Genomic DNA, 27,102 nt, shown 5'->3' with positions numbered 1-27,102 from the left:
GAATCCACCAGACTGCACTGATACGGTGACAGAGAGCACATGCATGTACCAGACTGCACTGATACAGTGGCAGAGAGGGCATGCATGTGCCAGACTGCAGTGATACAGTGACAGCGAGAGCATCCATGCACCACACTGCATAGGTACAGTGACAGAGAGTGCATGCATGTGCCAGACTGCAGTGATACAGTGACAGAAAGAGCATGCGTGTACCAGACTTCACTGATACAGTGAAAGAGAGAGCATAAATGCACCAGACTGCACTGATATTGAGACAGAGGGATTACGCATGACCAGACTGCATTGATACAGTGATGAATGAATCCACCAGACTGCACTGATACGGTGACTGAGAGAGCATGCATGTACCAGACTGCACTGGTACAGTGGTAGAGAGAATGCATGTGCTAGACTGCAGTGATACAGTGACAGAGATAGCATGCATGCACCAGACTGCATGGATACAGTGACAAAGAGAGAATGCATGTATCAGACTTCACTGATACAGTTAAAGAGAGAGCACACATGCACCAGACTGCATGGATACAGTGACGGAGAGTGCATGCATGTGCCAGACGGCAGTGATACAGTGATAGAGAGAGCATGCATGTACTAGACTGCAATGACACAGTGGCAGAGAGAGCATGAATGCACCAGCCTGCACTGGCACTCATACAGTGACAGAAAGAGCATGCATGTGCCAGATTGCACTGATAAAGTGGCAGAGAGAGCCTTCATGTACCAGACTCCAATGATACAGTGACAGAGACAGCATGCATGTACCAGACTGCACTGATACAATGACAGGGAGAGCATGCATGTACCAGACGGCACAGACACAGTAACAGAGAGAGCATGCATGCACTAGACTGCACTCCTACAGTGACAGAGAGAGCATGCACGCACCAGACTGCATGGATACAGTGGCAAAGAGAGCATGCGTGTATCAGACTTCACTGATACAGTGAAAGAGAGAGCATGAATGCACCAGACTGCACTGATATAGAGACAGAGAGATTACGCATGTACCAGACTGCATTGATACAGTGATAGAGACAGCATGCATGCATCAGATTGCACTGATATAGAGTCAGGGAACAGAGGCCCAAGACCATAAACAAAGAGGGAAGGAGGGAGAGAGACACATAAAGGGAGTGGAAGAGAGAGAGAGAGAGAGAGAGAGAGAGAGAGAGAGAGAGAGAGAGAGAGAGAGAGAGAGAGAGAGACTGCATGCCAGGCACAGCTTTTGCATTGATCTTCTTCATGCATTTCTGAATGTTGTAATGCACAGAAGGTTTGCTATTGTGTAATGCATTTCTTATTGCCCAATACAACAATGCTTGATTACTTTTATTTAATATTAAAATGTAATTTTGTTAATTTTATGGCGAAAGCCTGTATCTATATTTACAGACTATCACTGTATTAAATTACAGACAACCACAATGTTGTTTTTTTCATTTTATAGGCTAGTGGAAATTAAATATTTACTGATTGTATTCCTTTTACTTATTGACTAGAGAGTGTATGTTTTTATTGTACAGCCATATAATGTATTACATTGAAAGGCACATAACATAGATTTCATTAGTAGATATTATTTTTATAATTGCTATGTTAGAGGGAACATAGTAAGATAATTAAATGTTTTGTTTTATTTGGAGAATGATGTGCATGTATTTAATTATACCTATTTATATTACAGTAACTAAAATTCAGGAAGAATCACGGAGCGGCAAAGACCCAAGGGATGGTGTTCAATTAGACGTCACTGGGGTGAAGCTAAAGACATGCTGATTTGTAAGATATTGATATTGATATTTTATTTCTATCACGCTCGTACACAAGTGTTTCAGAGCGTGACGAGGCAAGGAAGGGGAACAAGGGAGATCAAAACAACCGTCTTACTAGGCCCAGCGACATTCAGAACGCGCAGGTACAGGGGAGAGGGAAGGGGGAAAGTGCAGGTGTGGAGGGGAAGAAATGGAAAGTGCTGAGCAAAGGAATAAAAAAACAACAGTGATAGTGCAGCCAGCAAGACGCAAGCGCTAGGTTTAAGGCCCACACAGGGGGTATCTGATAAGTGGAGCAGAAGGGGGGGTATAGGGTTACAGATACAGGCCCCAGTGGAAGGGTTGCCAGGAGGCAGTGCGGAAGCGTGGCAGGGTGAGCAAGTACCTGGGCCAGAAGTCAGAGGGTAGCCAGGGGCACGATGCCGAGACAGAACAGATCAGCAGGGGAGAGGAGGAGCGAAGGCAGAAGCAAAGAGGAGGGTCCTGAGGTGCTTCCGGAATCGGAGACAGTTCTCCTCAAGTTTCAGAGTGGCAGGGAGGTTGTTCCAGAGGGAGGCCCCAGGCGAAGACAGAGATCTACCCCCAGCTCATTTCTTTGAGAAACGACTGACCCTGAGGGAGTTGGAGGTGGAGGAGCGAAGAGCTCGAGAGGGAAGGTATTTACCGAGGGACAGTGTAAGGTATTTTGGACCCAGGCCCCAAAAAGCCTTGTGTACAATGCAAAGGGTTTTGAATGTAATCCCTGTAGCCACTGGGAGCCAATGAAGACATTTCAGGGGTGGAGGGATACGATCCCAGGGCTTGAAGCCAAGGACAAGTCTCTCAGTCCTGTTCTTGCAAAGGGCAGAGAGTAGAAACAGGTAGATTTAGAAAGAGGCTGTTGCAATAATCCAACATAGAGCGAGCCAGGGCTTGCGAGACAGTGAGCTTATGATAAGCAGAGGAAAGGCAGAATATCTCTGAGGAGGTGCAGTTGGAAGTTTGACTTTTTAGAGACATCAGAGATGTGGGCAGAAAAGGAACGTGTGGAGTGGAAGATTACCCCAACGTTCTTAGCCTTGCAGGTGGGGGTAGGGCCAAAGGAGGCCAGCCAGAGAGTGACAGGAAAGGAAGGTGAGGGTGTGCCGATGAGGAGGATCTCCATCTTGCAGGCATTCAGGCAGAGATCATTGGCAGGCATACCAATCCTGAATAGCAGACAGGCAATCAGAGATGAGAGACGGAGAAGAGGTGGCCGAGGGAAGCCTGAAATTGAGTTGAGTGTCATCAGCATAGCACTGAAAATTGGAGCAGAAAGCGGCAATGCGATGGGCGAGAGTTGCCAGGTATTGGTTGAAAAGCCACAGTGAGAGGTTAGACCCCTGGGGAACACTGCAGGTAGAGAGGGATAGAGGAAAGGAAGGACCCAAGTTGGATCATGAAGGAATGGTCAGAGAGGAAAGATGTCAGCCAGGCCAGAGCCTGATCAGTGATACCCAGGTTGTCACGGAGATGGTTGAGCAGGATGGTATGGCTGACTGTGTCGAAGGCAGAAAAGAGATTGAGTAGGATGAGGACAGAGGAGATGTTAGAGTCAAGGTTGGAGAGCAGATCTTCGCAGATGTTCAGGAGAGCAGTTTCCATGCTCCTGGTAGCTATAAAGCTAGACTGATGGTCATGGAGACAACCAACAGAATCAGAGTGAAGGTTAAGCAGTGAGATGGCCAGCTGCTTTTCCAGGGGTTTGCCCAGGAAAGGAGTAATGGAGATAAGGCAATAGTTTGCCAGGCAAGAAGGGTCAGCTGTGGGTTTCTTGAGAAGTGGATGCATGAGAGAGTGCTTCAGAGGGGAGAGGAGGCTCCTGAGGCAAAGGAGAGGTTGCAGAAATTGGCCAGGGTGGGAGCAAGCGTTTCAATGTGGTCCTTGATGGTTTTGGAGGAACTGGGAAGAACCTGTTTTGACAAGACTTTCATAGATCGGGCTTGTCTAGAGACCTTGTCAGGGGAGAAAAGAGGAAAGGAGGAGAAAGACGGTGGGGTGGCTTCAGGAGGGCCAGAGTTCACAGAAGGAGGTGGGAGAAGAGGGGAAGGGGACAAGTGGGTGGACAGGATGTAATGGGTTTTTGAGATTAAGAAAATGATTTGGGAGGCGACAGGAAAGGTAGAGACTGCAGCAGGGTTGGCCAGCTCCTTGCAGATTTTGAAGACTTCAGCCGAGTTGTTACATGCTGCAGAGACACAGACTTGGATGTGGGCTCTCTTCTTAGTATGGGTAGAGAGTCGGTATTGCTGTTGGAGCACGCGGCAGGCCAATTTGTCAGAGGATGAACAAAAAGACCTCCATTTCCTCTTGTCCACCCTGCACATATGTTTAATGGTAGCTAGGTCAGAGTTGTACCAGGAATTGCACTTGGCTTTGGGCAGATCCTCATAACAGGGCCAAGAGCATCATCAAGAGTATCAGAGATAGAAGAGTAGAGCATGGAAAGGGCTGTTTTAGGATGTGAGTCAGCCAGAGGAGGAGGGGGGGAGAAGGTGGTGGCAAAAGACTCAACTGACACACGCTTCATGGGCCGGATGTCCGAGAAGGTAGGTGGTAGTGTTGGGGTTTGCTTGGCCTGGGGGGTAGGGAGGGAGAGATGAGAGGGGAGGAGGGAGTGATCACTCCAGGAAAGAGAAGTGGTCAGAGGGATGGAGAGGGGGAGGTCAGAGGAGATCAAAAAATCCAGCGTGTGCCTTGCAGAATGAGTCAGGCCAGAGGGGAGGAAATAAAGGGAAAGGGAATCGCAGAGGTCACGGAAGAGTACAGAGGAGGAACAAGGAGAGTCTAGATGGATATTGAGGTCACCAAGAAGGAGGAGTTTAGTGGTTGAGGCAAGGAGGGAGGAGGAGAGGTCCACCCACTCAGAGAGAAATTAGGTGATCTGACCAGGAGGCTAATAGATAGTAGTTACGGTAAGAAAGTGGCCAGGAGAGAGAGAGAGCCCACGCACAAGGCATTCGAAAGAGGAGTGTGTCTGTGTGAGAATGTAGCGGCAGGAATACACGCAGGGAAGATCAGGGATACACCCCCTCCAGACCAGGTGGATCTCAGTGTGGAGAGGACCTTGTAGCTGTCAGGGGGGAGAGTGTCAAAGATTGTGACAGAGCTGGCCGTGAACCATGTCTCTATGAGACCGAGGACATCGAGGTCAAGTTATTCCAGGAGGTGGCAGATGAATAAGGAGCAGATTTAACCATTATCGAGAATATTTGTACAACTGATTCTGGGTATGAAGTTGAAGCTTTGCAGAGAATTTGACAAGGGCAACTGAAGTAGTGAATGTTTTCACTGTTACAGACTTGTATTGACAGGCTTCGAAGTTTCAAAAACTTTGATTGCTTTTTAAGTAGTCATCACATTTCTTTTGGATTTCATTTAAAAGACTAACAATAGTACGTTGTTGCTACAAAATATTAGGATGTCTAATGAAAAGGTAATTTTGCCTCTACTAATCTGTTTGTGTGTTCTTTCCTGCAGCCCGGGGATGAGCACCTGACAGCCACCTGGAGCGACCCCATCCACAATCCTTTATTGATTGTCAGTCTGCTTGTGCATATTCCCAGGCAAAGCGAGTTTGTGAGAGCAAAGCATCTAAGCACATCACACTCCCTGATATCCTCTATCCCCTGTAAACACTGGAATCTTTGGTGTAAACCGCAAGATATATGTTTTAGAGAACAGTGGTCAGTGGCTGAGCAACCACTAGGCAACCTAGGCAGTGGCCCAGGGTGGCACAATTTTCTGGGCAGCAATTTAGCAGAAGCTTACATTCTATGAAGCTGTAGATAATGGATATGTAAGGCATAATAAGTTAATTGACTTGTTTCTAAACGTGTTGATAATTGGACATATTGACCTGATGAAGGTCACACCTTATTATTAATAATAGTGTGATTAATCAAAACTAGTGATTGTTAGTTTGCAAGAAGATAAGGCCCCACATGAAAGCAAGGCAAAGGAATTAGGCGTAAAGTCGGCAAGAAGGTAATGTAAAGCTAATGCTTTGTAGTGGGTGTTTACCAAGAGTTGTTGTTACAACGTCTAGTAATAAATGTGATAATTAAGCACTTTATATTGGAACAAGTACTTTAGTGTACTACAATTAAGTAAGGCCAAAATGTTCAAGTTGTTGCATATTTATTTGACATCATCCTCCTTGTTGGATGATTGGTATGGATTAATTTTCCTTGTTTTATGAGTGAGCAAAAAGGGTTCATATATTTAAGGTACATATTTGCACTCATATATAATGAGATTTATTTTAGCAGTGAGTCCAACTCACAGGCCTAAAAGCTAGTCACCAATGGGCTTTGGGTAGATGTTAAATAGAAGTGTAGACAATGCCGACCCCTGGGGGATCCTACATGTAATCTTACAGGCAGGAGGCTCAAGTCTCTCCAGACAGACACAGCTTGTGTGCTTGTTTGGAATAGACTGAAAGCAGCCAGTGGCAGCATCCAATGCCCCAGCCACAGAGCTTGATCTCTGTGGTTGAGGATATGGAACACAGCTGAAAGATCTAACATAGTTAGAAGCATGTCATGATGTTGGTCTGTGTGCCACAGCATTTCCTCTCTCATGTACAATATGGTAGCCCCTGTACCCCTGCACGGTATAAAGCATGTCTCTTCATAACCTAAGCATCCTGAGGACTCAACAAAAGCCTGAGGTTGGATGTTTACTACCCTTTTCCAGAATTGTAGTTTTAGTAGAAATTTAGTTGAAAAGAGTTTTCGGGAATCGAACGATAACTCACCGGGTCATCAGGATTTAGGGAGGGTTTCTTTAAAAGTGGAGAAGTCAGTGACCTCTTCAGACTTTCAAGACCTGTGCTATGTTTGAGTGAGTTGGTCGGTATTAGGGTGACAAAAGGCAGCATGTTCTCAAAATGCCTTTTAGTGATAAAGGGGGACCTGGGCTAGCTGGACAGTACGTGGTGGGGTTAAGGTTTGACATAATGTTTCTCTTCTCATTAATGATAACCTTCTTGAATTTGAATAAGAGGTTAGCCTGGGGAGAGTAAGGAAAACAAATCCAGCTGGGGCATAGACACGTTGTTATCGTCCATTAATATTGTTATTAATAATTTATTGTTCTATTGATTTATTTGGTTCATTGACCTGAATGATTTGCTAACGCTTCGGTCGTAACACACCTTTTGTGCATTGCATATTATTCATTTCTTTTTTAATTATTTGTATTTGGTTCAATTACAAAAAAAGAAATTGTAGAACCTTTACAAAACTGAATACAAAAAGAAAACATTAAAATATTTACATTTACAACATATCACTTTACGTCATCCTGTAGACAGGTTCAAAATAGAGGATATTGTGTCAAACACTTTATACCCTCTAATTCTTAACATTTCAGCAATTCTTTTTCAATATGCTTACACGGATTGACCAATTCAAATATCAAAGGTTTGTGTGTACCTTGCATTATTCAATTTACAAACACTAAAATCCTGAAGAAGCATTAAAGACAGTTTAAGGTGGAAAAAACACAGTGCAAAGAAGATGATGGCTCCTTTAAAACTTAAAAAGGACTTTCAGTAAAGGAAAACACCAGAGAGGATATTGTGGGTTCGGATAGATGGAGAAAGGAGGTGAAGTGGAAGTAGATGGTGGGATTTAAGGGTACCCACCCATGAAGAGAAAGCGATGGGGCAATTTGGAAAGAAAATTATTATCCAGAAGCATTCAGGCAACTTGCTTATGGGAACAAACTAGCACACACTCAAGACAGTGCTTAATACCTTTAATACCTTTAACTTGTCCAAAACAGCAAAAAGTGCAAGAACATCATTAGAGGCTAGGATCACCAGGAAAAGTATCCATGATGGACAAATCTTAACTTGACTCAACGGCCTACCTCTGACGAGACGGAGGGACAAGTTGTCTTGAGTATAGACTTTAAATATGCTCTTTGTAAAAATTGCTATGCAATTAAATCAAATAATTAAAAAAAAGTATACAAATAGAGCTGGGCATCAAGAGTGTTGGTCAAGAAAAGCTGGTACCTTGGAAAAAAGACGATAAAGTAAAAAACGGAATCAATTTCTTCTTGTTATCGGGGCATTGTTACCATAAGGCAATTCTAGGCAGTTGCCCGAGGTGTCATCTGCAGAGGGTTACCAAGGATGCCATGTGTGATTTAGAAACATCAAACCGAGCCCCACTTTAGGGGATAGGGGTGCCAGAGTGACACTTTGCACAGAGTTCCATAAACAGTGGTTCAGCCATGGAGAAAAGGGAGTGGTTGCCCTCTTGGGATTCTCCTCCATGATCCCTGCACACCTCTGAATCTCTCAGGGCTGGCACTTGGTTGATAATGAGCACTATATTTCGACAGTTACAATATGTGTGGAGATATGATCTGTGTGCAGTGCCTACAGATGCTGCATGCTGTCCTTTTAGTTGCTTTTTGTTTGTTTGCATGTTTGTGTGTGTGTAGATTTGTGCATGTTTTGAATGTGCACAGTTTGAATGGGTTTGAATTCATGTGTACATGCATGAATTGTGCGTGTATGTGTATATTTTACCTATGGACCCATCTTGTATGCCACCTCCCTGGGTTCTGTTCTGCATCATTTTGTTCACACGAGATGCAACTATGAAGGATGTTATTGCTAGCATAGATTGTGGTTGCAGCTTCATGAAAGCGATTTTACATTGTGTATAGTGGCAGATTGTGTCTATATCTTCATGAAAGTGATTGATAGCATGAATACAGGCATTGATTGTGACTGCAAAATCCTGAAAGTGATTTGCAGTACCCGTACAGGTATAGATTGTGGCCACAACTTCATGACATTGATTTATAGTGTGTGCCAATACTATCATAGATTGTGGACACAGCTTCCTTAAAATTAGTTACAGTCCCCATGTTGGCATACTATGGATGAAAGGGGAGGGGTATGAAAAAGGTGCCTGTGCGCTAAATTATCCACCTAAGATTATTAAGATCAAGGCCTGCCGAGTACACAGTCCCACAGAGCCTACCCATCCAAGGCTCAGAATGAGTTAAAAGTCACAATTGGTATGGGAATGTGGTCTAACGTGCAAAACCAAACATATATGGAATTGGTCAATAATAGTGTAGACATATACACGAAATACACATTTGGCATAAGTGTAAATTGTATTTTAATAATTTTCTGTACAGCCGACATGTGTTTCGACCCAACTGGTCATTTTCAAGGCCCAAAATCCAGAATGGATTGTAGCCGGGACAATACTGTGATGCGGATAAGTCCAAAAGGATAGCGTAGCACAAATAAAGTATGGTCCCAGACATATGGTTAGTACATCACGGTACTCAAAGCACAAGATTCATGATTCCGAGAGTTGGTGTAACGGATAGAAACAATCTGTATTGAATACCACCAACAGCAAAGCAGCAGTAACTGAGATAATGGGTAAATCCTGTTTTAAGAGAAATGGAATATTCCCATGTGTCATTAGATCATGCTAGTAGTCACGCCATCAAATGGCCCCCAAACCGTTAAAGAGGAATAGCTCTGTTGTTGTGTGTGGGGATCTAGGCAGCTGTCTCCAGGTCCTCAGGCATTAGATCGGTGTCAGGGAGGTGACTGGTGTGGCGGTCCCTTATGCAGAGCGCAGCTCCCAACTCCCCTGAGCCGCCTCTAAGTCGATATAGCAGGGGGCATTGGCGGTGGTGGGGGTCACAAAATCCTCCCCACTACTGGTGGTGTTGTATCATATCCACCCCTGTATCCGGCCCCCAATGCCCCTCACTGGTTTTGGTGGTGTGGGGGTTTATGGCCAGTCTTTATCTTCCTTTTATATAATCCACAGGGTGGCCCCTCTCTCCCAGGCAATTCCCAGTATTATGAGGGAGCAAGTATTTATGAGGTTCCCCACCAGTCTCACTGTGGTACTCAGCTCGATGTTCGTGTGGTGTGCTCCAGTCCCTGTTTGCCACACAGTATTCTTAGGGCAGCCCCTGTCGCCCCTTACATTCACACTAATTATTGACCCAATGGCGGACATGATCCGTGAACGGCACAGGAATAGTGGTATCAGACTACTAGGCTCTGCAGACATCATCTCGCTCTACGCTGACGATGTCCTACTGTACATAAGAGAGCCCAGTGTAAACCATGACCTGATAAGACAGGATATAACTTTGGGACCTCCTCTGGCTTTATGATTAATCACACAAAATCAGAAATATTCCCCCTCACAGAACAGACGGACAGGCCCACTGGGATATATTCACTACAGTGGCCACCGGACAGGTTTCGGTACCTGGGGATCCAGGCAACCAGGGATATAAAAAGATTTACTAAGCCAAAACTACACAGCACACAAAGGTTATATGGTGGGCAGGGTCTCTCACTGGAGATCAGCCAGTGGCGGGCAAACTAGCACTGGTCAAAATGATACTCCTACCCAACTACTATACCTGTATGCAAATGTAGCCATATGGCCGGGCAAGGATTACTTTACCAGACTCCAAAACGTACTTGCACAGTTTCTGTGGCATGCGGGGACAGTCCATAAGAAATGGGTCGACATGGCCCTCCCATACTAAAAGGGGGATTTACTGCACCCAATCTGGAAACATACTGGCTGGCGGCCAAGCACAATACTCAACATACTGGTACATAACAGAGGGCGTGTCCCGCATGTCTGGCTGGAACGTAAGGCAGCTAGCAGGTGCAACATTAGAACCCTACTACTGGACAGGAAATACACACACTATTGCCCCTTTCACCCAGTACAAACCACACTGTGTGCATGGCGTGGTATATTTAAACATACAGGGGTCACTCGCCCTTACTACAAGTGGCTGCCACTGGCAAGGTTTCCTGGGACAACGCATCTATGGGAAGATGGGAAGGGTTGGGGTACCGGGTGGTGGGAGACCGATTCCTGGAGGGACGGTTTGTCACAACACAGACATGGAAACATGGGACCACAAGCACCACAATTGATACCCTGAATTTATATACAATGCATGCAGCAGTTGCCAGACAATGGGACACGCACCCAGATGAACCAGTAGAAAATGAAGTCCTGGCATCTATATGTAACTCAGAGGGATGCCACAGAGTGTTAGCAACACTGTACAAGATGATCATGGACAAGGTTGTGGAAAAAGCGCCCCCGCTAGAATACAATGGGAAGATGAAATGAATGTTGAAATTACAGACATGCAATGGCGTAGAATGCGTTTACTTACTAAAACCCTGGGCCTCATTACAATTGTTGCAGTAAGACTACCGGTGCCATTGTTGCCATGCCGTAACATTACGAGTTTGCTCGCGGGTGCCGCTCTGGACGCCTGGTTAAACCAGGCGTGCAGAGCGGCACCTGCGAGCAGACCAGGATGGTAGCAACGGTACAGTTATAAACGGTACCGCTGCTACCATCCTCCGCATTCCCATTGAGCTCAAAGGGAATGGGAACGTACCGGCTCTGGGTCCCGTGAAAGGGAATTACCGGGCCCTCCAAGGTCAGAATGACCCAGTAAGTCGCCTTTTGCGAGACCCGGAGCCGGACCCGAGTTTGGGGGTAGCCATTTCCTTATTAAGGGCATGGCTACCTCCAAACTCGTAATGAGGCCCCACGTCCCTTAACTCCAGATGCAAGCTTATCCAGTATAAATTCCTAAAGCAACTTTATTACACCCCTGACAAACTCTGGAAATATACCCGGACCAAACAAGTGGGTGCCCCGGATGCTAAAGCGATGCAGCTGGTCATCTGTACATGATGTGGAGCTGTGCCAAGCTCCGGGACTTTTGGAAACAGGTACTTGACACACTGGCAGAGATAGTGCATCGCCCACTGACATGCTCCCGCATGGAGGCACTATTTGGACTGTGGGAGACCATCTAGGAAAACCGTATCCGAGCACTGCTAAATATGGGGTGCGTGATAGCCAAACGTTGTATACTGCAAAATTGGAAGAAGGCCAGTCCAGCCACGCAACGGGAGTGGCTTTCCAACATGATTTGGGCAGATGAGTGCGAGGAACTATTCATATCTACCATGCCTGGCACGTTCAGGCCCAAAGACATATAGTGCAAATAGTGTTCCTACCATGGCAACCAGCAGAAGGACCAGCCGGCTCTGGACAGCGGCGCACCTCCATGTTGATAGGGTGGAGAGGCACAAGGGGTCTGGTCACGCCGAGTATATGATAAAATGCTGACTGCTATGCCTATGTGCCTAATGTCTGTACTCCAACACTGGAACAACATGCTTGAATGCATCGCGACGCACTCCATCCCCTAGCGCGCAGACCCGGTGCTTGTACAAGGTAAATGGTTACAGACAAAAACAGGTAATGAACTCTCCCAGCTCATGCGCTAAGGTTGCAGTCCATGCTGGGGCCCTCTCGGCCCCTTTGGAGTGCGTGCTCATGGCAGCAATCTGCAGGCACCAATTTGGTTCACTAGCCCATCCTGCCAGACTGCGACCCGCCCTGTGCCAGGCTATCCCACCGTAGTCTGAGCACCGAAGGCCAACCCCTCATCGCCAGGGGCATGCACGCCATCGCTCCGCTGCCTCGCTCGTTGCCAATATGTTATGATTGTGGCACAGAGGCAGAGTGACAGCCAGGAGGAGAGTTTATTAAGTACAGGTCCCCAGGAAGCAGTCTGCAGACCGGTGCTTCCCACGGCTTCTCCCAGCTGTACTCATGTGCTGCTTAGGGTGGCCAACTTCTTGATATCCTTTTCTGGGACATTTGCCCACAAGGCGGTGATGATGTCACAGCATCATTCACGTTTGGTCCACCCCATTTGTAATTTATTACACTTGACAGCCAGCCACTTGATGACCTCCCACCTTAAAGTTTGTATTAATGGCCAGCTTTTATATAGAGATTGACGGGCGACTATAATGCCCTTTATTGTGAAATCCTTCTCACTCGGTAACGCAGCGTATTTAGGGTGTCTCACAGATTAGCTGCCACTTGCCACCCACATTTATTCCGATTCATGGGAAATGAATGTATATGACCCCCTCCCCACAGTGGGCAGGGGCGGCCATATACATACATTTCCCACGAATTGGAATAACAGTGGCTGGCAAGTGGCAGCTAATCTGTGAGACGTGGATGGATGGACAGCAATTAGTTGTGGCCTGTGTGCACCGCAGCGGCCGGCCCCAGGCCCGAGCATGCATAATTGTGCTCGAACAGAGCAAATCGGTACAACCCGCGTACCGCAGAGCCACTCGGCAAACTGCCGCACAGAGCCCCCAATTACGGGACAATCCAGCAAAGTACAGGACAGTTGGCCACCCTAGTGCTGTTCTGGAACCCAAGTTTGGGAGTTCCAGGACAGCACGGAAGATACAAACCATAACACACGTGAGTCGCAGCTGCATTGTGCACATAGCAGGTGAGTTACACACCAACATCAACGGCACAGGCGTAGCCAGGATTGTCTAGCAAATGGGGCCTGAAGCTAATGTAGTTGGGCCCACTGCACTGACAAAAATATCTGTAAATGCCCACACTGCGCTGCTGAGTGGGCATTTACAGATTTTGGGTGGGCCTTGCCCCTCAGGCCCTACCCTGTCCACGCCTCTGATCAACTGTCACCTGTGTCTCATTACTTCCGTATTTTTCTTGATAGATTGTGGTTTATTTTTGTATCTGTTTTAGGTGTTTTCTAGGACGTAGCCAAACACAGTGTGACATCATTGCATTGTCGAAGTAACCTTTCTACTGGTACGCTGCACCTCACTGGCCATTGATCGACAGCGACTTGGTGCCATCTGGGCAATTACTGCACCCCATTTGTCATTATAATGCCATCAAGAGTAGAATCGAAGCACATGTGTTTCGATTATAAGTCCTGCGCCATCGCCTCGACGGCTGACGGCACGGCGCGAGTGAACACAGCACTCTTTGTTTAATAAGCCATTAATTCCGCGGCCTCGGCTCGACCCATGTATCTGAGCAAGTCAAGCGGATGTAAATAAACACCGGATAACGTCCTGTGCCCGCTGTCGGCTCTCACCTTGTTTTTACACCCTGTTAATTGGCAGGGCCGGGCAAACAGACAAGATCCGCCGTGTTGGTAGATTGACACAACACACATTCGCATTGCGAAGCGTGCGCATCGGGTTATGTCACGTCCGGCAAAATGGCGCCCAGGCAGCAGTGATAGAAGAAGCGAAGGGGGGTGGGGGGGGCGGTTGGGGGGATGAGGGGGATGACAGTGGAGTGGGGGGCAGGAGGAGGCGGGGAGGGGGGGGGTTAAATGATCAAGTGGGTGAGATAGGCAAAAGAACGAGTTGCTCCAGAATTGTTTTCCTTTTGTTTTCTAAGTTCAGGGCAGCTCTCCTTTAGCTGCTATGAGGACTGTTTCAGTCCCCTCGTGTGAATTCTGTACATTCCATACTTTCCAACATTCTGTGACCAAAAGGATGTAGGATTTTTAAAGTTTCAAAAATAATAATTCCCATAACAATGACATCACAGGAAAATGCAAAACATACATTGTTGGCACGATTGAAGCATTCTAAAGTACACAACCCATCAAACAGCACAACATGGAAAGATGTTGAAATTTAACAAATGTATAATTCTGAATGGTAACTTAACACCAGATTCAATTACCTAACTTCAGAGAAGGTAATCACACACAGCTACTAGGCAACGTTTGCCACTGCTCTGTAGTGGCACCCAGGCAGTACATATTTATTGCAAGTAGAACACTGAATGACATGGCGACTGATATCCGCCTCAGTGTGATAGGCAGATGCTGTGTGATGGTGTTACACTCTGCCACTTGCCTTCACCGATGGTTCACCTAAGGGTTGTCTCAGCAAGACTGCAGGACAGAGTCAAGTAGCTGTCAGGTCAGTGGATTGGTCTGAGCCCAATCAAAGTAATGACCTACCAGCCCCCTGTATAGACAGACTAATTAATGTATTGCATGCTTTGTCCTGGAGCCACCTTAGAGTCACATAAATTACCTGCTCCTGTAAAAAGTAGTAGGATCTGTCACCCAAATCTGTAGGCGGTAGGACTGCTTAAAAAGCAGTAGCCTACTGCCTAAATCTGTAGGGTTGGCTAGTATGACATTGTAGAAAACGTGAGCAGGGGAGGAGAAGAGATGGCCACTTAGATGTTTATCCTTTTCTAATAGTCACGTTAAAAGGAAACTTAAGCAACCTTTGTTTTCCCAAAAACCTAGATCAGGGGTAAAGTCCTGACTTTTTAGTGTAGCAAAATAATGTTGTCCATTGGTCCCCCCTTCCCTGTGCTGGCTCTGAGGGTGCCACTGGAGGTGGTGGTAATGACCACAACAAGAGGTCATCATCACCCCAGTATGAGTAATTAGAAAGAAAGGAAGGAAATGGCCAAGATCAGGGATCGAAGTGAGCGGGAACGGTCGGGAGCGGTGTTCCACTACATTTATTTTTTTCTATTTACCATTCCTCTACTTTTTTACAACAATATTCACCATTCTATACAGACAATGTGTCAGTTCATTTTCTTGTGCAAGTGCAAACTTGTTAAAGGAGAATTTGTAACAAGTCACTTACACAATTGCAATGCCCCGGCCTCAAAACTTTGTCACATGTTGCACTATGCTTCCGCCTACCCTCTCCCCTGCCGAGACCACAGATCCACTACTTTTTTCAGATACACTTCTACCACTGGCCAAGATGGAGGTAGCTGGTATACCTTGCAGGAGAAAGGGCCAGGCATTGGTACCACTTGAGGTGCTGGTAATGACCGCAACCTGGTCAAGAGGTGACTGTGTTCATGTGATCCATAAACCCACGCACCTTTGAGTCAGCAAAAATTGAAAGGGAGTGAAACATTCATACCAAGAGGACACATGTATGAGCCGTCGAGGTTCTGGAGGGTTTTGAGGAAGTACAAAGCAAAACAGTATAATATGTGCTTTTCCATAGGTTAATCCGTTCATCCCGCACTCCACGCACACGATTGAGCTAGGAAGACCCTATCAAATAAAGTGAATGTATGCTTTAACTGCGAAATGAACAGTATTGGAACTATTCAAAGGAAAAAATAAAAGTAGTGGCACTCAGTTCCTATTAGCTCCCTCTCACTTCCACCACTAGTTGGAACCCTTGTTCCTTTGCACTGGGGCAATATTTGTTGTTTGCAATGTGGTGCCCCCTCCCTTACTTAGTGGCAGCGTCAGACCATTTAAAATATTTCCATTGCAATGTGTTGCGAGACTCAGGCCTTCCGGCAACTCCATAATTCCTTGCATTCTCTGTATTTATTGGACAACAGCCTGCCATTTTAAGCAGAAATGTCACACACATTGGAAGCAATAATGGTAACCAAGGCCGTCCCTGGAAAATGTGTCTTTTCAAAAGACTGTGTATTCCTGGGTGAGTGTAACACCTACATGGGAGAGGGGGTGTGGTCTGAGACTAGAAAACATACACAAATAGCACAGACAATATGGGCCTTCAGCCACGATCGTTTCCAGGCGGAGATCTCATGCAAAGCCCCAGCCAAGCTAGTAAGAGAGTAAACATGCAGTTTACTTTGACTCCTCAATGCAGGTAACTTGACCTGGCTGCCTCACTCCATCTGGTCTTGTGCCTCCTCCCCAGGGACTTGGATCCTGCCGCTGGAGCCCCCCCCCCCCCACACCCTCTGCTCCCCCAATCGAATACATTTTCGAGTGATTTGGGCTAATTTGTATTAAGTTTAATTATATTTAGGGCATATCATTCAGAAAATGACTGCCCAGTCCTGTTGTTTGTTTATATTCTGGAACTTGTAGTTTGCCTTTTCCATTACAATTGAAGAACTGCAAGTCCCAGGAAAAAAGTAAAACCAGGACCGGATTCATGTGCATCTCCCTAATGATTTGCATTATGTCGGAATCTATGAGTGTGTCGAGCGGGGAAGCTTGAAACATGCTAAAGACATGGGTGCCCCGAAACATCATTGTGAAATGGACCGCTTCTCATCTTTAGCCAACCCTGCACCCCCTGGTGCCTGCGTCTGCAGAGTAGTCCTCGCGCTTGTTGTGAGTCGTGCTGGTTGGAGGATTTTTATCTTTCTTCACTTGTTGGTAATGAGATTGAACATGGGACCCAGTTCTAAACTGATACTGTTGCATCACATCTCAAATAAATAAATAACACTGGGCAAAAAAGTCCCTGGCAGTGGGTGGAAATCAGAAGACCACAAAACAGCTATTGGACAGGAGATCAAACCCAGCTCGCTTCACCAGAAAGAGTGGCCTACATACCGGAGACAAAGTGAACATCTTTGCAAAGAAATGGAGACGATACCCTGATTTATGAACATGATTGCTTCATATTGAAAAAGAATGAGTAGCAAATACCAAACCCCAACTATTATCAATGGTATTTGTATTCATTTGGCATTCATATAGCGCTTTACTCCTAAGCGCTATACATAAAAGTTTACAGTACAATAAATGAAGATTGATTTTATTACAAAACGTTTTCAAGGATATAATGACAGGAGAAGATAGTTCCTTAGAGAAGTGTGAAAAGAAGAGAAGGAAGTAGTAGAATAGAGGGCTGGGGGGGCGGAAGAGAGATCCAGTGATAAGGAGCAGGAACAGGAAATGAATGGAATCGGGATTGGGCACATAGAGGGCGAGGAACAGATAATAAAAACTGAGATTGAGAACGAAGAGAACGAGTGGGGGGGTAGAAGGAGACCTAAGATGACAAGTAACTGGGAGTAAGATCATAGAGGGACTTAAACACAATACAAAGAAAATTTAATTTGAGCCAGGAAGAGAAAGTCAGTCAACCAATCGAAGACAGAGATTGAGAAATGGAATCGCGAGGGGATCACTGATAGAGAAGGTGAATGGAAGCATTGAAAATGGACTTAAGAGGGGCCAAATGTGAAAGAGGAAGACCAAAGAGAACAGTAGAGCAGTAGCAGAGGCGAGAAAAATAAGAGATGAGCTCAGGAGTTTGGGAGCGCCAAAGGTCAGAAAAGAGTGAACTTTACGAATATTAAAGAGATTAAAGTAACAAGAACAGGATGTACTAGAAATATAAAGGGAAAAGGATAAGTCAATTTCAAGGTAAAGGTTGAGATTACGAGCAGTGCTGGAAAGAGATAGAGAAGAAGGAGGAAAAGGGACAGAGGAGGGAGGGGAAAGGGGAATGGTGGTAGGAGGGAAGAGAACTTCAGTTTGCGATGAGTTAAGGGCAAGAAAGTGGCAAAAAAGTGGTCTGGTATCCAAGATTTAATAGCCAACAAACAGGAAGATAAGTTATCATGGATAGCGGGAGTAAATGAAGAGAAGGAGAGAACAAGTTTCATCTCATTGCCATAAAAGTGGTGGGAGATCCCAAAGGACAAGGTAATTGCAGCAAGAGGAGAAGTTTAAAAAGGGGAAAGAGAAAGGGGCCAAGAACAGTGACTTGGGAGATGCCATGAAGAAGATGACAAGTTTAAGAGGAGGAGCCAGCTCGGGGGCCAAAATAAGTACAGTTAGAGAGATAGGAACAAAACCAAGCAAGTACAGAGTTAGCAAACACAAAAGAAGCCAAAGAAGCCAAGAGCAAAGTTTGATCACCAATTTCAAAAGCAGAAGACCAATTTAAGAGTGTTAGAAGAGAGGAATGGTTGGTGTAGAGGGCAGAGGACAAGAGAACAAGGAATTGCAAACAGAGAGAATAGCAGTCTCAGTTGAATTATTGCTTATTGGAACTTCTGTTGCTTACACAACTTAAAGATCAGTTCAAATGTGCAAAATATTTTCTTTCTGAAGATCTGCCTGTTTGGCAACAAATAACTTTGCTTTTCGTATGAATCATGGGTTTCCCTGGTGAAGATTGCAGTTGAACAGTTATGTTACTAGATTACTGGGATGCAAGTTTTAGACATCGGCGAAACTGCAATGAAGAAAATTATAGTTGTTTCAAGAATCAATTTTTTTTTCCCTAATTCAGTTTGTGCCATTTCTTTCAGGAACATTCTGTGAGAACTTTGGGGTTTGTTTGCAATTTACTGTTTTGCATATTTAGGGGTTAGATCCCCCTTGACATGGTGCAATCGATTCACTAATGCTTGGCCCTTTGAAAAACACTATATGGTAAAATCTAGTCACATGGCCAGAATAGCCACGACTCATTCAAGTGATCCCCACTAAAACTAATTAGGTACATTTTCAGTATTGATACCATGACATGCCTGAGGGAATTCTGTTGGTTTCCTGTTTTTAAGTAGTGGTAATAAATTAGTTTGTATGAAAAAGTGCCTTCATTTCCAGTGATCTTTTACGTATTAAACAACTAGCCTTTCTCCATACTGAACAGCATCAATTGAGGCAACACTTGCAAAGTCCCCCTCCCTTTTACTGCTTCACCCACTAAGCACACGACTCCACGACAGACCTTTGGTACCGTCCGCACTTGTAAAAAATAAAGAAAGTACGACGGTGCGACGAGGTAGATGGAGGAGGAGGACAGAGTTATGTTGTCTCTGTCGTGCTTGTTATGGAATGCTGTTGTTTCATCATCACCCCAGTATGAGTACCTTCTAATTAGAAAGAATGGCCAGGATGGAGGTAGCAGGTGTACCATTCAGGAGAAAGGGCGAGGCATCGATGAGCATGACCCGCTCTTACAATGAAGCATGGAGGGGAGGAGAAGAAACGTGCAGCCTGTGTTTTTGACCACATAAAGGTTTTGGCTCAGAAACATTGTCAAGATGTTTTCTCAACAATGTTTTTTTTTCTAATGATAATTGCTCCGCAAAGGTTTCACTTGATCAATTTTTGTATGTTTTGAATAGACACGCATGGGTGCAGAAAAGTCAGCATGGGAAGAATGTATCTATCCCCTGGGCAACTACTGAAATAAATAAGCTATTGATTCCAGAATGATTAACTGATTAAAGCGATATTAAATGCCATTCTTAGCTGGCACGGTCCTTGCCTAATAAATATAAGAATGAACACCGATATTTAAGCCACAAGTAGATTCACCAATGGCAGTAAAAGCCTGTTATTGATAACATGATTCATAATATTTACAGCTTTCATGCATGGTAGTGATGTTCTGCCCCAAAAGTGATCACAAGACAGTCATTACTTGCAGGGATATTGACTAAGATCATTTTCTAATAGTGAAGCTCCAGTACAGATGTTCTGGTAATCAATAAAACGTTCATTCGTACGACTGAATTAACTGATGATGAATGGGCAAGGAAGGGGCTAGAGAGCAAAGATGGAAGATATGTGAGGATACAAGGGAGCTTGCTCTCCAGCAGCAAAGTCCTTGTACGCGTTGGGGATCTATTTCGGCAGAATTGGGTGGAAACCGAAGTAATGACCATACATGACTGAAATAACATATGGAGAATGGAACTGAAATACAAAGTTGGCAAATGAAACAGTATGTGTATGAGCTTACAAGTTTTATGGAAAACTTACAACATTGAAATTGCAACATAAAAACGTATTAATGTGTAAACAGGTTTAGTTTTATGGCGATGGGCATCCATATTTATACTAGTGAAAGACAAGAATGTGAAATCTTGTTGGGAGCTGCCAGCATCTGGATCAAGTGATGAAGATTTGCTGACAGAGGCCCAATTTACCATGAGCAGTGTATGGTATACTATCAGTCAGTTTTTCGATGATACAGATCTGCGGTTGTACTATGGAAGGTTTGACTATCACATACCACACCTTTCCACTATTTCTATTTCACCACCCGCAGAGAACAGGCAGGAATGAGCACTCCTCAAGTGCGCCAACTTGTGAATGGACTATCTACTGCCATGACTTCAAAGGTAAACATGTTGTTTTGTGCTTGCATGCCTGACCATAGAAAGATTTGGGTTCTGGAACCAGACACATGCTTGCCTTTCTTTGTAGTACGCTGGCTGCAAAACGTTGTGTGATACCACCCGCGGTGGTCATGAGAAGAGCAGAGCAGGACCATTTGAGGTTTTGAATCCCACAGTCAAAGGTACCAGAAAGGCTAAGACACTGTGGAAGATCAAACCTTGCCGTGATGGTTAGTGGAATGCTAGAGTGCACCTAACTAGCATTATGTTCCGGGTCGCTAAAAACTCTGAAGAAAAAACATTGTTTTTAATAGATCCCAAATGTTGTTGGACTTTTTTGTTGACCAGTTTACAAAATGATATGATATGATAGGTTATTTATAACGCGCTTAATACCGAGAAGTTTCTAAGCACGGACCCAGGGATCGAACCTGTGTTGCTCAGCATCGTCTTGTTTCCAAGGCGAACGTGTTGCCCCTGAGCTATCCTCCTCAAAATAGCTACTGATTAAAGGAAAATATGGTTACAGAACAGGACATTTTACTGGAAAATCAGGAAGATGTGTAACAGGCATATTGTCCACCAATCAAGGCTTGTTACGCGAAACACTTAAGGATACTTTGACTGAAATACAGTAGTCAGTCATTCATGTTGATCAAGCGTTTCATTATTTTGACTGGGATACTGTTGTGGGTCAGGCTAGGCCTGCCATTAGGGGTCTGGTTAGGGGGCTGTTATCTTTGATACATGCAACATACGTTAAAACATCAACAGTGGTCAGATGTGTGCAACGTGGTAACATGGCACCTGTACTCCCTATCAACATGGCCTGTGACACTGGCAGTGCACCCTTTTCTTTTAATGTGGCAAATGTCAATGAAACCATCACTAATTGCATGAATGATGGGCTACATTTAAATATGGTCATTTAATTCCGGCCATTCGTTGGGAAGTTCTTGGTTGCATCAATGTGACCTGAGCCTTCACTGCTGCAGATGTATTTGAGGCTGGACAGAGGAATGGGCGCCATTGACCCCTTGCCACTGCATTGGCAGGTGAATGAATATGTGGAACCTCTCCCCACGTCCTGTTCAAAATCAGGAGACGCTGACATAGCGTGTTTACCTAATTTAGCTGTGATTGCGAACTCGAAGTGTGTAGTCCCCTTGAATCCCCCTTCTGCTTCTATTAGTGAGCGCAAGATCACAAAGTCTCCCATGAAGCTACGCGTTTGGTCTACTGAGTAGACTGGAGTGCTAGATTTCTCTCACAGGAGACCCGAGTGTGCAACTTGTGGCCCTCCAGATGTCTTCTATTGTCATTCCCATAAACTCGCCCAAATTAGTATGCGATCGGGGGCTCATGGGAGTTGTAGTCCATAACATCTGAGAAGTCAAAAGATGCAAACTAGATGACACAGCTTGCCTTATTTTGTATGTGGAAGGGGACAGACTCCTCCATTATTAATTAAAAAATAATCATAAACAATGGCACTCTTCTTTCCGAGACTGGAGTGAGAGCGATGAGCTATGGTTTATCATCGGGCTCTGTCTTGTGAAAATATCACCCGTTCTAGGCTTGTCTGGCGTGTCAGTGGTGCAGTCTAGGGTGCATAGGATGTGGTTATTTTGCACGGCTCATCCGTCTCTATGACGTCGACACTGTAAATATTCCCCGGCATCTGCAATACCCGCTAAGTAAGAACTCTGTTTCCCCATCTTTGTTGGGCTGGTTCCGGACTGGCTAATGTCTGAGTGGAACCTGCGATGCTTGCCAGGGCACAGGTTTCCGTACAGGTTAGATCTGGTCTTCTTGACGGATTTGGGAGAGCACGGAGTACATTCAAGAGCTCTGCTAAATTTAAGCTAGGACTGTGGAGATTTGCAAAGTTGGACAACAGCTCTCAGGGTGATTCGTACTGGAGCTTGTTTGGAGGTTTCTTGCCAGCATTTCTTCAATTGGGCATCCCAATGTCACAAACTACATCCATTAGGAATCATTAATTGATGGATTGTATATGCATTTCTGTCAATTTTATTAGATACATTTTGATTAAAAGGTTTTAGAATGTAATCATGAATTTGTGTTTAATGTGCTTCCTAAATTGTAAGTAAAGGTTTTATGGAATGTGTTAGTTCCCTAATAAATATATACACTATGTCAGGCTTGGGGATACAGCTGGTCTGTTTGGTGACTTTAGAGTCCAATCTTGGCGGTGGTACTACTTTTCTACTTAGGTAGAATATGTTCAACCAGGTCGAGGGGAGTAGGTGACCCCCGCCTTCCCTGGGATTTAATATTAAATTAGGGTCGCAGTTCACTGAATTGACGGTAAGCCTCTGGAAACCCGTCATAAACTATACAAGACAAAAAAAGAAGACCCAGGATTCTGCGCCCAATAGTATCAGTACGTGTTTTATTGAATTGCCCTTTAGATAACACGTGTTTCGGCCTTCCTTGGCCTTTCTCAAACCAGTGCTATAATGTTATTACAGCTCACTACATTCGTCAATTGGTAAAATTATCATCATTAAACCAATATATCCGTTCACAGTATGCACCCAATCCAAGCAAAAACAACAAGAAGAGAAAAAGCAGATGAGCGTCCATTGAGAACCATTATGGAATCACAGAAAAGAGAAATACATATAAAATGTATCGACAACAATGTGTTAAAGTCACCACAGACAGAGAAATACTGGTTGGCGTTGGGAATGGATGCATAGGGTAAGAAAATCATCAATAAAACAACATTATAAATATATCAATGTCATATCAGTGGACATATGCGAAATAAAAATATTGAGAAACAAATGTTGTAGGGGGAGAGGTCAGAGAAAAGGATGGAGACAAGGGCATCAAAACACAACAAGGGAGAAGGAGAAAAAGAAAATACGGTAAGTATAGTGTCATAAATTCCCATTTCAGGTAAAGTATATGAGATTATATCGTAATGCTACAATGAACTTACCCAGCGTAGGGTGAGTTGGTTAATTCTTAGCCTTAATGCTCGCACTTTCGAATTACGGGTACAATCCCATGCTCATATTTCTGGTGGGGTGTTGTTTAAATAGAAAATCATTAGTTCCTATGTTATAAATTATTAATGATCTAGTGTTCTGTGTCAATCACTGTGATTCTAATTAAGTCCAAGTTAGGACAGCAACAATCAGAGAAAATGTGCCCAAATGCACAAATACATTGATGTCCTACTTACATTAACAGTATGTAAGCCAAAATACCCGTTCATTTGTCAAAAACATATCTGACAGCCCAAAGAGAAGTACTAGTACTTAAAAGTGTCTTTGCACCGTTTCAAAAAGAAAACAGAACCCCCGTATACTTGGATTCTGTGCACATTCATGCTATTCCCTCGAACTCTCGTGATGCTGTCATTATTCATCAATGTCAGAGAAACAAGCCAGAGCTGATGCTAATCCTTGCAAAAACACTTTGTTCCGTACCGTGCATATTTCCAAAGTAAAGTTTGTATGTTACTTACTGGTGCTCCGGTCATCTGCGTTGGCTGCTGGCTGTGAAAACACTGCGTGAGCCGCCATTTTGGGACTATTTATGTGTTGTCATGGTGATACCATGCAACAGATTCCATCAGCAAGAGAGAAAGGGAGAATAGTATTTTCTTCATTCTTTCAAATTGTGTCAGAAAGAGTAGGTGATGATGTATATTAGCGATCAGACTCCTTACATATGAAACAATTCTGTTGATTATTTTTAAGTTGCCCCTGACGTAAAATGCTTAAGGCGAAGCATTGTGGGCAACGTAGTTTAAGGTTTAATCATATCTAATTTAAAAATCCCCTGACATAACTGGTTGGGGCAATGAATTAATAAAACTGAAGTTGTGTCATTTATGTTTAAGTTGCCCCTGACGCAATACCCTGGAGCAATGCATTGTGTGCAATGTAGTTTAATGTTTGGTCATTAGTAATTAAAGGGTCCCTATCCTAAGTAGCTGGGGCAATGAATTGATGAAACCGTAGTTGTATCGGGACTCAAATAATGGGCCTCATTACACGGTAGGCGGTAAGGGTTTACCGGTACCGGTATTTTACCGGTACCGGTAAACCCTTACCGTCTTACTACGAGCTCCCTTTGCGGGTTGGTACATTAACGCCTGCTTTTAGCAGGCTTTAAAAAACGAACCCGCAAAGGGACCGGGGTGCTAATTACGGTACTGCAATTTGCGGTACCGTAATTAGCACCTTCCCCATTCCCATTATGCCCTATTGGGCAAAAATGGGAATGGGGAAGGGCAATGGAGGAAGGAGGAATTACCGCCTTCCCAACCTTGGAATAGGGCGGTATTTCCACTTTTCCTCCAAGGCGGTACCGGTAAATTATTGGCATGAACCATGGCGCTAGTAGCGCCATGGTTTACCGCCTACAGTGTAATGAGGCTAAATGTCTCTGTGATTCCTATTTTTAAAGTTTTGGGACCAATATGATGCATGTAGACCTTATTACCCGTGTACTTGTAACCTTGACAGTCCATAAATGCTGCATTATTGTATACAATACTATGAGTGCACTTATATGAGAATATACACACAAATTCTTTTGCAATAAAGTATTGGGGATCCCATTCGCTATTGTTGATGTTAGCAAAGACACATTTTTTGTACTTAGCATTCAATTGCTATCATCTACTGATTCCAATATAAGGAACGTCATACTATATTTATCAGTATTAGAGACATATAACAAAATGACATTATTACCACAATCTTAGACAAATGTTCAACATCAAAATATATCGATCCTTGCCTTTACACTCTGTCCTTCATCCAAAAAATGTTTGTGTACATATACTAAAATTTGCTATGATGGTGCTACAGGAACGACACCATTTATGTATCAAAATTTAAACCTAACACTGTTGTGTTGCATAAGCAAATCATTCTAGCCTCCGCTTGGCGTAGTGCTTTCACTCTCTTTTCGATAATGTTACTTGTTTTAAGACGACAAATCTAATGAGGCTCGTATCGTCCAATTGGTGATTATTCTGCCAATGCATGGCTAACGGTAAAGTCAAATCTTTGCTGCCAATCTTCATTAAGTGCTCCCGAATCCTAGTTCTGAGCTCCCTTTTGGTGCTAACAATGTACAGGTTTTTTGCAGGTGCAAATAATTACATACACTACATACTTAGTTCTGCAATTAATCATTTGTTGTATTACAATGTTTTTTTCCGTTTGGACCTACTAGTTCCTTTGTTTTGTCAATTGCAAATCTGCACATTGTGCAAAAGCCGCATTTTCTGAAGCCTGGTTGTTTAGTATCCAGCCATGCATGTTGGGTTTTTACTTTTGCGCCCGGTAACAGTGATGGGCAAATAATAGATTTTAAAGTGCTTGCTTTCTTGAAAGTAATAGTAGGTCTGTCCTCTATATAATGATGTAAGTGTTCGTCCAGATGAAGTAGATACCAATGCTTTTGCAGGATCTTCCTAATTCCTTGTTGGTCCTTGTTGTATTGGGTTATGAACACTGTTGTCTGTGTTTCTCTTCTAATTGATTTTTTGGAGATAGCGTGTCCTGTTGTTTGAGATTCTTATTTTTTTCAAAAGCCTTCTGCAAACATTTATTCGGATATCCTCTTTTTTTTATAGTTTTGATGGTGATTAGTTAGGGCTCATGTTCGACCTATCGGATTTGCATCTAAGTTACTAAGGACATTTTGGAGACTGACCCACTCTCCAAATATCTGGACATCTAACTTTTACATCTGATCACTGATCAAAGAGCTTTTTCTCCTCCTTGAAGTGTGGCATTTCGAGTGTGATAGTTAAGGTACAATTGGGATGTGTCTTTCCATTCTGGCCTCATTAAGAGTTTACCGATGCTGTAATAATGTGCCAGTAATTCCATTTACTTGCACCTTACAGCACCGGCAAAGTCCAGGTTTGCCGGTGCAGTGTTTGGAATTACCTCTAGCTGCAAGCTGGAGGCAATTCTGGCACCCCCACCAGCAAACATAGCTGGTATTATCGGCACGGCTATTACCAGTGCTGGTGATGGCAAATCCCTCCATAACATTACTTACCGGCACTCATAATCTAGCGTTAATTCCACCAGACCGAGTGCCAGTAATGGTTTTACAGGTTCCCGGTATCCTGTTGGTAATACCTCCCGGTTACCTGCAACCTCATCATTAGTTTTTGAGGTGGTCTTCGACTGGCCAAATGTTGCATCCTGGGGATGTTTTGCCCTCGTTGTCACCATTTATAAGTGAAGTGCCTGGGAGGCCATATCCTGTTGATTTCTAAGCCCATTGATTTAAATCAATTTCTCTAAACTCCATTCTTTTGCACCCTGGGGAGTGAGCTGAAGCAAAAGGCATTATCCCGCACTTCCATGCAGCATTTGGGGAAAGGAACCAGTGCCTTGCACTAATGCACGGTGTGGTATCAGCTTGCCCTGGAAGCCTCAAGGACCGACCCTATGCTGAGGTCCTGTGTTGTGGGCTTCAGGACAGCCTTTTGAATCAGTGGGTCA

The 27,102-nt window shown here is 44.3% G+C and overlaps 1 long non-coding RNA gene across 1 annotated transcript; it reads right to left on the bottom strand.

The window, feature by feature from the left end:
* Window positions 1-23,019: 23,019 nt before the first annotated feature.
* LOC138493128 (uncharacterized) lies at window positions 23,020-24,160 on the bottom strand. Its single transcript, XR_011276271.1, has 3 exons — window positions 24,090-24,160; window positions 23,559-23,638; window positions 23,020-23,285 (listed from the first exon to the last, which is right to left on the bottom strand). It is a non-coding gene; the product is annotated as an uncharacterized lncRNA (long non-coding RNA).
* Between the last annotated feature and the right edge of the window lie 2,942 nt (window positions 24,161-27,102).

The sequence above is a fragment of the Ambystoma mexicanum genome, chromosome 10, assembly GCF_040938575.1.
Source record: "Ambystoma mexicanum isolate Mex_15411 chromosome 10, UKY_AmexF1_1, whole genome shotgun sequence".
Taxonomy (NCBI): domain Eukaryota; kingdom Metazoa; phylum Chordata; class Amphibia; order Caudata; family Ambystomatidae; genus Ambystoma; species Ambystoma mexicanum.
This window is presented reverse-complemented; position numbering and strand designations above follow the sequence as displayed.